Here is a 12,667-nt window from a genome sequence, read left to right as displayed (position 1 = left end):
AGTACACCACACGGCCCAAGTTTTTTAAAACTCGACTTGATGCTATTTTAAAAGAATTAAATGGATAGGAGCTGCAAGTTTTCTTGGGCTGAATGGCTTGTTCTTGCCCAGATTGTTCTAATGTTCTAATAAAAATAAAATTCAAATAAATGGGACTTTTCCATATTTTATTGTATTCCAATACTAGCAGACCACGTGTGCTTCGCTGCAGTCGCTGTAGTTGGAAAAATTATGTATCTACATGCGACTTATAGAGCTTCTTTATATACAACACTAGCAAAATACCAGCGCTTCGCAGCGGAGAAGTAGTGTGTTAAAGAAGCAATGAAAAAGAAAAGGAAACATTTTGAAAGTAACATAACATGATTGTCAATGTTCGGATTCAGCGGGTTAGAAAATGGATGGATGGATGGATGGATGGATGATTGTCAATGTAATTGTTTTGTCACTGTTGTGAGTGATGAGTGTTGCTTTCATATATATATATATATATATATATACACACACACACACATATAAACATATATATATATTGTCAGGGATGCCAAGGGCAACGACCCGGCCGGGACGCCGTGAGGGACCGGAAGAGGGTCAGAGCCCACCCTGGATCACGTGGGGGCCGCCTTCCTGGTTGCCTTGGGGACCTGTTTCCCCAGCACTTCCGTCAAACCAGGAAGTACTGGGGGGAAGATTTAGGACGCAACCCGGAGAGCTGCCGGGAGGACAGCCGGCACTTCCGCCACGCTGGGGTGTGGGCAGAGGAGGAATCCTGGTAACACCTGGGGCTCATCCGGGGACTGTTTAAAAGGGGCCGTCTCCATTCATTCAGGGCTAGAGTCGGGTGGAAAGAGGACAAGGCAGAAGAGAGTGTGGAGGTGGCCCGAAGAGAAGGCATTACGAGTGTCACTGTGATATATATATATAGCAAAATACCCGCGCTTCGCAGCGATGTCGTGTGTTAAAGAAGTTATGAAAAAGAAAAGGAAACATTTTAAAAATAATGTAACATGATTGTCAAAGTAATTGTTTTGTGTATTTGGCGGCAGCGTGACAAAGTTGTTTTCGTGTAGCTGCATCAGAAAATGTACCACGACGTCTAACACGCCTCCTTTTTACTGTTTTCTCACAGCTTGGATTGCTGCTGTCATAATGGGTTTGAGTCTACATATATATATATATATATATATATATATATATATATATATATATATATATATATAGTGAACGCTGGCCTGGACACACACAGACGGACATCATATTGTTCATCACCACACACTATTTATTTACAATAATTATTTACACAAGTGCACAAAACCCCAGTGCCTTCTGCACCGATTCCCCAAAGTCCAAGCTCACAGTTCCTGTGCCTTTCTTTCCTGGCCGCCTGCAGTCCTCTCTCCAGCTCTGTCCACTTCCACCCGACATCCGCCAATGACTGGAGGGAGGCGGCCCTCTTATAGGAACCCAGATTGGCTCCAGCTGCTTCCCGGCACTCAGTCTTAGCCACACCCCAGTGTGGCGGAAGTGCCGGCTGCGCACCCGAAAGCCGTCCGGGTGTCCCCTGTCGTCTTCCCCAGCACTTCCTGGTGTGGCGGAAGTGCTGGGCTCCAGGGTTCCTCAGGCACCTGGGCGCCGCCTGGCGGTGGCCACGGGCCCCTACAGGGTTGGGCTTCCAAGCCCCCAACATAACCAGGACGGACGCCCCCTCGTGGTCTGGAGGAAGCACAAGCCCTCCTCTGGTCCTCCTGGGCGTCCCGGCCGGGCTCCTGCCCCGGTCGGGGACCACACGGGACATTCCGGCATCGGGGTGCCGCCTGGCGGTGGCCATGGGTCCCTACAGGGCTGGGCTTCCAAGCCCCGTACCCGAGGCCCCCAACATAACCAGGACGGACGCCACCTCGCGGTCTGGAGGAGGCACAAGCCCTCCTCTGGTCCTCCTGGGTGTCCCATCCGGGGACCACAATATATATATATATATATATATATATATATATATATATATATATATATATATACATATATACATACATATATATATACATACATATCTACATCATATATACACACACATACATACATACACACACACAAATTATATATGTGTGTGTGTGTGTGTATATATATATAATGTAGATAGGTGTGTGTGTGTATATATATATATATATATACACATACATACATATATATCACACATATATACAAACATACACACAGGTATATATATGTGTATATGTTTGTATGTGTCTATATGTGTGTGTATAGCTTTGGTCACTGAGTGCAAGGGAAAAATAATAAAATATAGTCTATAAGTTATTAAACAGTAAAACATTAACGTTTTAAGAAGTACAGGTACATTGAGCACTACTGGAGTGGTTGCGGGTAAACTACATTTTAAAGACGGTGTAACACAACAGGTAAGTAGTACTAACAGCAGCTAAAATGTATATGGATCATCTCTCGGTAGTAGATCCCTTTTGAAAGGCGCTACACGACGGCTGTGGTATAGAAATTACATTTTCTATGTGAACGTTCAAATTTCTGTCTCTGGTAATGTGCCTTACTGGCATTACCAGCAATTAAAGAAAAATAGTTTTGTGTTCTCTGCAGTGTTAAGAGAGAAAGGCTTTGGTTTGGGATAAAAGGTGTAAAGAAAGGAAAGTTGCCTTTTTCTTTTATATAGTATAGAGAGATGTGTTCGCTGACGTTATGATCGCCTTTTGGGGACAGTCGCGGTGGGTCTTGTGTAGACTGGTTAGACGTCCCTGGCATTAATCAGTTGTGATGGCACTGTCAGTCCTCCACTTGTGTGCGTGTCTTCATAATCCGAGCTGACAACCTCATAATCGTATACGTTGAAAAGAAAGTGCGAATCGCCTTAATATTAGTTTGCAGCGGTGTAGAAAAGGGGTCCCGTGTTTGCACTTGTCTGGGCTATAGCTCAGGGGGAGGATGAAAAAAATTAAAAGGGCTCACTTTGACTTAAGGCAGAAGCGCAATCAGCGTCTCAAAGGCCGGCACAGCTATGCGCGCGCGTCGGCTGCTCGACTTTTGCTGGGCAGGAGACCACAGTTTTTGCAGACACGTTCACGATATCAAAAGTCTCAGCGCTCTTTGGAGGTCATTCATATATACTGTATATATTTATATAGTAAAATACCTGCGCCTCGCAGCGGAGAAGTAGTGTGTTAAAGAAGTAATGAAAAAGAAACATTGTAATAATAACGTAACATGATTGACATTGTCATGAGTGTTGCTGTCATATATATGCCTGCCTAAATAAGTCACCCTCGCTTCGCTCTTACTTTTTTACTGTTCATTTAATCATGGCTAGTGGCGGAAAAATTATTAAATGGAAGGAGGATTACACTTACCTTTTGTAAGTAGTGCCTGGAGGATTCAGTGTGGAGAAACTCTACAGACAGCGTGTGTATTAACTTGTGGATTTTTCTGTGAGTATTTGGTGGCAGTGTGACGAAGTTGCTTCGAAAGACGGCGTTAGCCGCGGAGCTCAGCTAAGAGTGAAATGAGGTGAATGGGAGGGGAGATGATGACGTGACTCCCCCACCCGCCTTAACTGTCAATCCCCCACAAACACAGTCTCTCGGAATTTGCATAAGCACACCCCTTCACCTACTATTTTAACTTAGTTACAAAGTGATCAAAACTCTCGTTTATATCCTGCGTCCTCTCATTAAACTTGTATCCCGCATTACCCGTGGGCATGAGAAACGCCAGCGGCAGCCTGTCTATGAACTTAATTTAAACTTTAGGTTTACACCGTGCTTTCTTTCCGAAGTAGCAGCACTCATGAATATGGTAGTATATGTCACTCGCTCGCTTCTTATTGTTTCGCTGCCTTCTCAATTATATAATGCATGTTTTCTTCAGCGCTTTTTGGAGGTCTTCCTGGTTTTCTACGCATTGCATTGACAGTCAGTTCACGCGATTACGTGGGAGGCGTGATGATGTCACACGAAACACCGCCCCCCACGGCTTTCGAGCTCAACTCCATTACAGTAAATGGAGAAAAATATCTTCCATTTATGACCATTACACGTAGAATTTCGAAATGAAACCTGCCCAACTTTTGTAAGTAAGCTGTAAGGAATGAGCCTGCCAAATTTCAGCCTTCTACCTACATGGGAAGTTGGAGAATTAGTGATGAGTCAGTGAGTGAGTCAGTCAGTCAGTCAGTCAGTCAGTGAGGGCTTTGCCTTTTATTAGCATAGATTTTTGTTTTGTCCTCCTGGAGCCAAAATATATACATTTTCTCTATGACTAATTTCTGAACATGCTACATAAAAAATAGAAATGGGAAAAACGGCAACACCGCTGGGAACAACAGTAAATGAGATAAAGTAAAAGTCTACCAAACACTAAATGAGATAAAGTGAAAAAGGGCAACAGCGCCGGGAACAACAGTAAAAAACAACAGGAAATTAGATAAAGTAAAAGTCTACTAAACACTAAAGTACAAAAACGAAGTAGAAGGTAACAGTAAACTGCAACACCGCCGGGAACACCAGCACACCATGTCTACACTAAGAAACACTAAGTAGAAACACTAAAGGAAAAAATACTATTCAGTAAGTACTGCATCTAGTAAACAGTAAATCAGTAAAGGAGAGAGGACTAAACACTAAGGAAAAAGAACAGACCGCGTCAACTGCGGAGCTCAGCTCGGAGCGAAATGAAGTGAATGAAATGAGGTGAATGGGAGGGGAGATGATCACGTGACTCCCCTACCCGCCTTAACTCTCCATCCGTCCACAAAGACAATCTCTCGGATCTCAACTCTCCTTTATATAAATCCGTAAAGGAGAGAGGACTAAACACTAAGGAAAAAGAACAGCAAGACTGCGTCAACTGCGGAGCTCAGCTCGGAGCAAAATGAAGTGAATGAAATGAGGTGAATGGGAGGGGAGATGATCACGTGACTCCCACATCCGCCTTAACTCTCCGTCCCTCCACAAAGACAATCTCTCGGATCTCAACTCTCCTTTATATAAATCCGTAAAGGAGAGAGGACTAAACACTAAGGAAAAAGAACAGCAAGACTGCGTCAACTGCGGAGCTCAGCTCGGAGCAAAATGAAGTGAATGAAATGAGGTGAACGGGACGGGAGATGATCACGTGACTCCCCCACCCACCTTAACTCTCCATCCCTCCTCAAACACACAAACACAGTCTCTTGGATCCCAGCTCTCCTTTATATGTATAGATGAACATTATCTGGGATTTTCTTGCTTGCAATTTGTCTCAATACAAAAATACTAAAAACAAAGACAAATCAGAATTTGAGAGACCTTTTTATAAAATCCTTCAAATTTTCAGACTTTTGCAGGACATGGCTTGATCGAGGGAAGAACTGCAAGTCCCACAAAGAAATGTTTACGCACCAATCTTGTTGTCTCCGTCAAATCAAAATGAAAATAATCAAAACAAAAGAAGCCCCTCTTGGCGCAAAAAACAAAACACAAAAATTAAATAAAGGAGCCGTCGGTCTTTGCAGTGCGGTCTCTGAGTCACCAGGCAGGAGCTCTCCATTCACAGTGTGACGCCTCCTCTCAGTGGCTTCGAGATTTATAGGTGGGGGACCAGAAGAGGCGGGGTCACTTGCCCTCACTAGGTGTCTTCTGTAAGAGTTGGTCCAATGTGCATCTAGCATGTGTCTGAGTCTCATATCCTTCTGAGCTTATGCTTAAAAGCTTAGGCTCTTATTTTGTTATTCACTATGATAAATGCATTTTTTGTTATTTTTAAATAACCCTTAAGAGAAAATGTTATAAAGGGTGGCGCACAAAAAACCAAACCGTATACTAGCGGCTCGCTCGAACTAATAGACAGGTGGGTGCCGTCGCAATCCTGGAACCTCGTTGTCGCAACGGGGTCGGCAGCCCCAGCTGTGCAATAGTAAGAAAGCTGTGATCCAGTGGGTACAGACGTGTGTAAAAGAGATCCAGAAGAAGTATTCTCTGCAACAGAGGATTGGAATAGTGGAGGCGTATGTGTCTACCGGTTCTTTTAAGGAAATGCGGGACATTTTCGCACAGAGGTTTCCTGGTGTAAACCTACCAGCAAAGAGCAGTATTCATGAGCTGGTGAAGAAGTGCCGTAAGACTGGGTCAGCTGCAAACTGCAAAAAGAATTGGGCTCCGTTGCTTGCTTCGTGTATGGGCTAAGAAACATACGTCTATACGTGTATACGTTTCATGCACCACCCTGTATTTTAGGATATAATTGTTGTACTTTTTTATGTGCTAAAAGTTTCCTGTTGATGGAAAAACGAATGAACAAATGAAGCGAACGTGTTTCCTCTTACATGCACTGCACTTTTTCTCCTGGGAAGTCACGCACTCCCAAATCAACCTAGTGGACAGGGTTAAATTGTGGTCATTTAAAGTATCAACGTTTGTCATGTCCCGTTAGCAACTCTGTGTAACCAATCATGTTAAAAGTTTTCTGAATATTTTTTTGAGTAGTGACCTAACCAATGAATTGTATAAATATAGCGCAGAGGACACTTATTTCTTCGTGACACTTGATGATATGTTGTTTACCTCTTGCAAGATTTAGATAAAGAATAATGATTGGTCTGCGGTGGGCTGGCGCCCTGTCCAGGGTTTCTTTCCTGCCTTGCGCCCTGTGTTGGCTGGGGTTGGCTCCAGCAGACCCCCGTGACCCTGTAGTTAGGATATAGTGGGTTGGATAATGGATGGATGGATGGATAATGATTGGTGCTTTCTCCTGCCTGTGTTTTATTGCTTAAATTAGGGCATTCCAGTGAGGGGGGGTGTCCGTTTAAAAAATGTTCTTCTACACTTCTCTGTACTGTAGTGGGAACACAAGTGGACATAGTTAGTACCAGCTCCCCCTCTCGACCCAGGGAGGAAGTGCATGATGAGCCCAGAGAGTGGTCTACTAACATGAGAATGTGACAGCGGGCATTACCCATTTTGCTAGGCTTTTAGTGGAAAACGGGTCCTGCCAGCAATGTTGTAAGCTTCATTCCGTCAGCTTACCAAAACAGAAACTTAAAAAAAGAAATGTAAAATGCAACTGAATGGTTTTGATTGCATTAACATCATCAGTTACATCACATCTGCTAGTTCTTTCCCAACAACAGTGAATGTGATAACAGATTTGTCACGTATTGCCATATTTTTTAAAATGTCATTATTGAAAGCTTTTCAGAGAAAATGCTTGTCATCAACTCAGTGATTCTTAAAAATCAATGAAAATGAGAGCATTTGAGGCAGCCTGCTTAGTGTTAAGTTTGAGGTACTTAAGCAGCGTCATTAGGGAGATTATCTTGTTTTCCTGTCTATCAATGTCTGATGCTGTACCAGTCGTAAAGTGCCATTCTTTTTTTCACCTGCTCTTCTATTTTAATACTTAAAAACAAAACTGGACAGACAATTCTCCCAGTACCAGGCCCGATCTACAATTACATGTTGCAGCTTGCTTACTTCAGTCCAGGGTTGTTATGGTGGTTAGAACATTCAAACTGAGACGAGCCCAAAAAGCTTGCCAACTGCATTCACCCAATCTCTCCAGAATAAGATAGAGTGGAGATTTGAAGGTCCCTAAAATTGTACCCTCTATAACACTGCTTGTGTGTATTGTTGTGTGAAGAAAAATGATCTAACGTTTTTGAAAACTTTGGTTTTAGTAAGTTTGCCCCAGCTTGTTTTTTTGAAGGACACGGTTTAAAGTAACAGCTGAGGTCCCTTTCATAATTTTAAACACTTCAATCATGTCACCTCTTGGGGCTTCACCACATGTACCCAGTGTGGCGGATGGCCGGGGCCCTTGCCTGGCCGGGACACCTCTTCTTTATAGTGTCCGGGGGAACAAGCAGGGACTGAACAGTACCTACCCCGGGACGCTAGAAGGCAGCCCCATTGGGTGGCAGTGGTGCATTGGATTCCCGTAGGCCTCCATGGAAGATGGAGTTCTCTACAACCCTGTTGGGATCCGGGGGTGCTGCTAGGGGACACTGCAGTGGTTCCTGAGCCCATGTGGGCGGCTTTTCCGCCAAACCCGGAAGTGCAACCTGAAATAGGTCGTCAAACACCTGGAGCACTTCTGGGTGTGTTATAAAAGAAGCCAGCAGCCACCACTCTGGGAGCCAGAGTCGGGAGGAGAGAGACGAAGTTTGCCTTAGAGGAGTGGAGGAGAAAGAGAAGAAGAATTGTGTGGGCTTGTGCTTTTTGGGACTGTGTTGTGCCTGTGGGAATGGGGAAGGCATTGCCCACAGGCGAAGAAAAGAAAATAAAAACATTGATTTGTTTTATCAGTATGCCTCCTACGTCAGTCTGTGCCGGGTTGAGCGATGCTATAGTGGCTTTTGTTACACTGGAAATTTTTTAAAACGGGAGTTTTCTTCCTTCATTCTTAAAAAAAATCCTGTCCACACACGTACTGCTCTTTAAAACAAAAAATCTCTATCCACATGAAAACGCAAATATCTGCTGTCAAGAGCATGCCAAAACAACAGGAAGATATAACCTTAACCGTGACATCATCTAGGCCAATTAGAAGCATGAAAAAGGTTATTATTGGTTGAAGAAGGCTAACAGCAATGGCGCATTGAGGTAAGGGGAAATCGTATGTGTGGACTGAGAGTGAAGTGGAGTTATTTCTCAGTATCACACTCGAATATAAAGTTAGCAAAACTCTGGAAAACCTAGGGCCTCATGTATAAACAGAGCATATGCAGAATAATGTTGCGTACACCAGTTCCCACGCACATTTCGAGATGTACAAAAATGAAATTTTGCGTAAAGCCACGCACATTTTCACAGCAGCCTCAGACCATGCGTACGCACGTTTCTACTCTGTTTTGTAACACTCAACATTAAAGCAGTGCTACTGTTTCTGTGTCATTTCCCTTCTTTTTCAGATTTGCATCCCTGACACGGGATTTATCAAATATCATCAAATTAACTGCATATCGTTTTCAAATTTAATTACTTGATTGTAATCATTCTGTCACAATATAATGGTGCACAGAATGGCCAAACTATTCCAAATACCATAACTGATTTAGCGTTTTTAGAAGAAATGGAAGAATTAGAAGAGAGCGCGCATTTATAGATGATGATGAATGGCTTCTAAGTTGATTTCGATTTCTAAGAGCTATCCTCTTGGAGCTGTGTGCTGAACTGGCACTGGCTTTACAAAGGTAGACTTTGAGGAATTTTTCTGCCTGCTACTTTTCAAGTTCTGTCCACCTTTGGGTTTTTAGCCACATGAGCTTTTCAACATGAACTTGCTGACCAATCAGGTAGTTCACAATCATTGCTGTGTTGCTCCATGCCAGATGTATAAGACGGTATTATCCGCTTGTCATCCAGATATATAAGATTTCCGTACACAGTGGTTGAGCTGGGAAACATCAAAGTGCAATTCGCACCAACATCCAGTTTTCCAAATGCATTCGGAGCAGTCAACGGCACACAACATTGTTATTGCAACAACGTTTTTTTCCGAACTAGTGCGGCAAAAGGCAAGCAGTCCTTTTAAAGATAGTGAGTCACCTCAAAGAGCCATCTAAAGACCAGAGAATCTATCTGTTGTGGCGCTTGGTGCCAATGATACACCATAAAGGCATTTGCTTATGTAAATAGAAAGCATTCCTACTCTATTAATGTGCTGCTCTATTGTCCACAGAAAGTGTGTCACAGTGTGCAAGCATGTAATGTGCTGCATAATGTGGCACACAATTATGGCTTAAACTTGACCCTGACCCACCAAACGATCAGCGAAATCGCACAGCGTTACAACTTTGTTTGAATGTAATTAGCAGAATTTAAAAATAGGTAATCAGATGCAGCATTTATCCATCCATCCAACTATATACTAACACAGGGTCATGGGGGTCTGCTGGAGCCAATCCTAGGGCACAAGTCAGGAACAATCCCTGGGCAGGGAGCCAGTCCACCGCAGGGCACACACACACAGCAAGCACACACTAGGGACAATTTGGGATCACCAATGCACCTAACCTGCATGTCTGTGGACTGTGGGAGCAAACCAGAGCACCCAGAGGAAACCCACACAGACACGGGGAGAACATGCAAACTCCACACAGGGAGGACCCAGGAAGCAAACCCAGGTCTCCTTACTGCGAGGCAACAGCGCTACCACTGTGCCACCATGCCACCTGCAGCATTTGTTTTTTAACCAATTCATTTAATTTGTGGTTAGTTCACATAATGTAGCCTTTATATTCCTTAGCTCACTGGCCACATCTCTTACAGCATCACTGCGTGGATTCATGCTGGCATGGGAGTCAGCGTTTGTAATATTGTCTGAAACAGAATAAACAGATGGTGGGCTGCAACTGGCCTTTTCATGTCAACTTTGACATCTGAAAACTTTTTTATTTCATTTCATTTTTTATTTCATTTCATTGTGCGACTTCCTGAAGTTGAACTTTACAGTGTCTCTGCCACTCTGTATCACTCGATCAACTTCCTTTTGTTGCGTATACCAATGCTTAAGCCAACAAATAAGTTTGTTTTTCCTTGCCTCAATTTTGCATTCACTGAAATTCATCTTTCTTCCACGTACTTTTGCCATTGTCTTTTTACAAAGCACTGAACGGAAGGGGCTATTTAAATTTATTTGCATATTCAAATATATGAAATTTTGGAAGGAGTCGGGTTGGGACTGTTGGCGTGTGTATGTGCGTTAAGGGGAAATATGTGGAACTTGGCTTACACGCAGTTTTATGCATCTGGATTTTTTTCTGCGTATACATATTTCCGGTTTTGTCCATACATTATATTTTAGTGTGAGTTTTATGCATGGCATTATACATGAGGCCCCTAGACTGGGATTCTTGCCAATCATGCTGCAAGTTCCTCTACTTTGGACTCAGTGACAGGTAATTGTATATACACAGCATCCATGTGGACTGTAATTGCTTCACACATTCTCCTTACTATTTTAGAAACCACCTACCTTGACAACCCAAAGGCATCTGCCATCTTGTATAATCTTCCATTGTCTACTAAATTGTAGAGTGTGCAGACAACTTTTTCTGACAACACTGACAGGTGATCTCATTACAGTTGTCTTTCTTCGATGTGCGGGCAAAGCAGCTAACACAAAAACCACAGCAATGTTCTTGACTAACGAAAATTCTCTTGCCCTTCTTCATCCAGAACCACTTTGTTCTTAAAGTTGTCCCACCAACTAGAGGTCTGAACAAGTCTTGTCCAAAACTGGTGATGTTGGCGGCTGGGTCTGTGTCGTCAGATTGTTCAATGTAGCAGTGACCTTCGTAGTGCATTCTGACGCCTCTGTTGCTCATTATAGTGAAAAAGTAATTGTATGTTTAAATGTACTCATGTAAAAAGCTCCAGTTAACAAGGTTAACAACAGCACAACTTTAGCTATGACCGCCATTGCATGAAACTGCCTCATGTAAACAAAACAGATAATAAGGCACACACTGACGTCAAGCAAAGAAGATCCCGGGGCACACTCTGATGTTACAAGCCGAAAACTCTGTTTGGAATTTCTAAGCATTTTCAGTATGGAATGAATTTTTCAAAAGATCTGTTTTCAGGGATTTAAAATGCAGTTTGCATACGGACAAAAGGCCAAAACGCATACAAAAAGTTATGTTTTAAAAAATACCCAGGTACATGTGGACTAGGCTTTAATCTTCTTTTGTGTTAACCGAAAATCGTGAGCTCCTTCAGTCTCTCCTTAGAGCTCAAACTTCAGCCTAGTCATGCCGACTTTCTGTAGGTCCTTCTCATAAGGCGTACTTTCAAGTTTCAGACCTACCATTATATTTTCAAATCTAACATTTTAACTTTCTATATGTAATTCTTTACATTTACTTACTTTCAATTTCATCTGCCATAAATCTGCCCAAGCCTGTATGCTGTCCAATCCCCTTTGTAATACAGTAATTCAGCTGACATTACTTTATCTTCCCTTCCACCTAGTTTATGTATGTAATGAACGGAGCTTATCAACCAGCAACTGGCAGACGTTTAATGCGATTGTCTGCATGAGAATGGGGTATCTCCCCATGGGGCTCATGTACAGTAACTGGGACAAATTAATGCAGGTACTGAACAGGATATAGGAGGACAGCTGGAATCAAGAAGGACAGAGAGCTGGATTAGAAGAAAGAGAGCAGAGTAAGCCTGAATCTGAAGTGCTCCTGAAGGGTAGGGGAGCAGGCTACATGCGGTAAAGACTGAGTCAGGGTTTACGGTTTCCACCGTGCATGAAGAGTTGCTAGTGCGGAACACATGTAATAAGGACTGGGTTTGGGCTTGGGGTTTTAACCGTGCTTGAAGAGCCACTGGATTGAGCCTATAGGTGGCTGCCAGACACAGTGACGTGTGTCTCTAACCCCAGCTTCTCAGGGTGCCGGAAAGATGGCCGCTCTTTTGTGGTGACGAGTTGGACTTGCAACCAATTTGTTAAATGCTGTCTTTGGTTTCCCCATTGAAGCACAAAGATTCAAGCTCATTTCATATAGTTTATTATATTTAGATTTTTTTAAATAAACTTGGGGTTTTATTTTATTTTCTGTTTTAGTTGGGGAAATTAGTGCAGTTAATGCAATCCTCACCCCACTCCTCCCAGCTTTTGCATGGGTTGTTAAATATCTTGTTCACTTTATTTTAAGTTT

Source organism: Polypterus senegalus, chromosome 15, assembly GCF_016835505.1.
Source record: "Polypterus senegalus isolate Bchr_013 chromosome 15, ASM1683550v1, whole genome shotgun sequence".
NCBI lineage: Eukaryota > Metazoa > Chordata > Cladistia > Polypteriformes > Polypteridae > Polypterus > Polypterus senegalus.
This window is presented reverse-complemented; position numbering follows the sequence as displayed.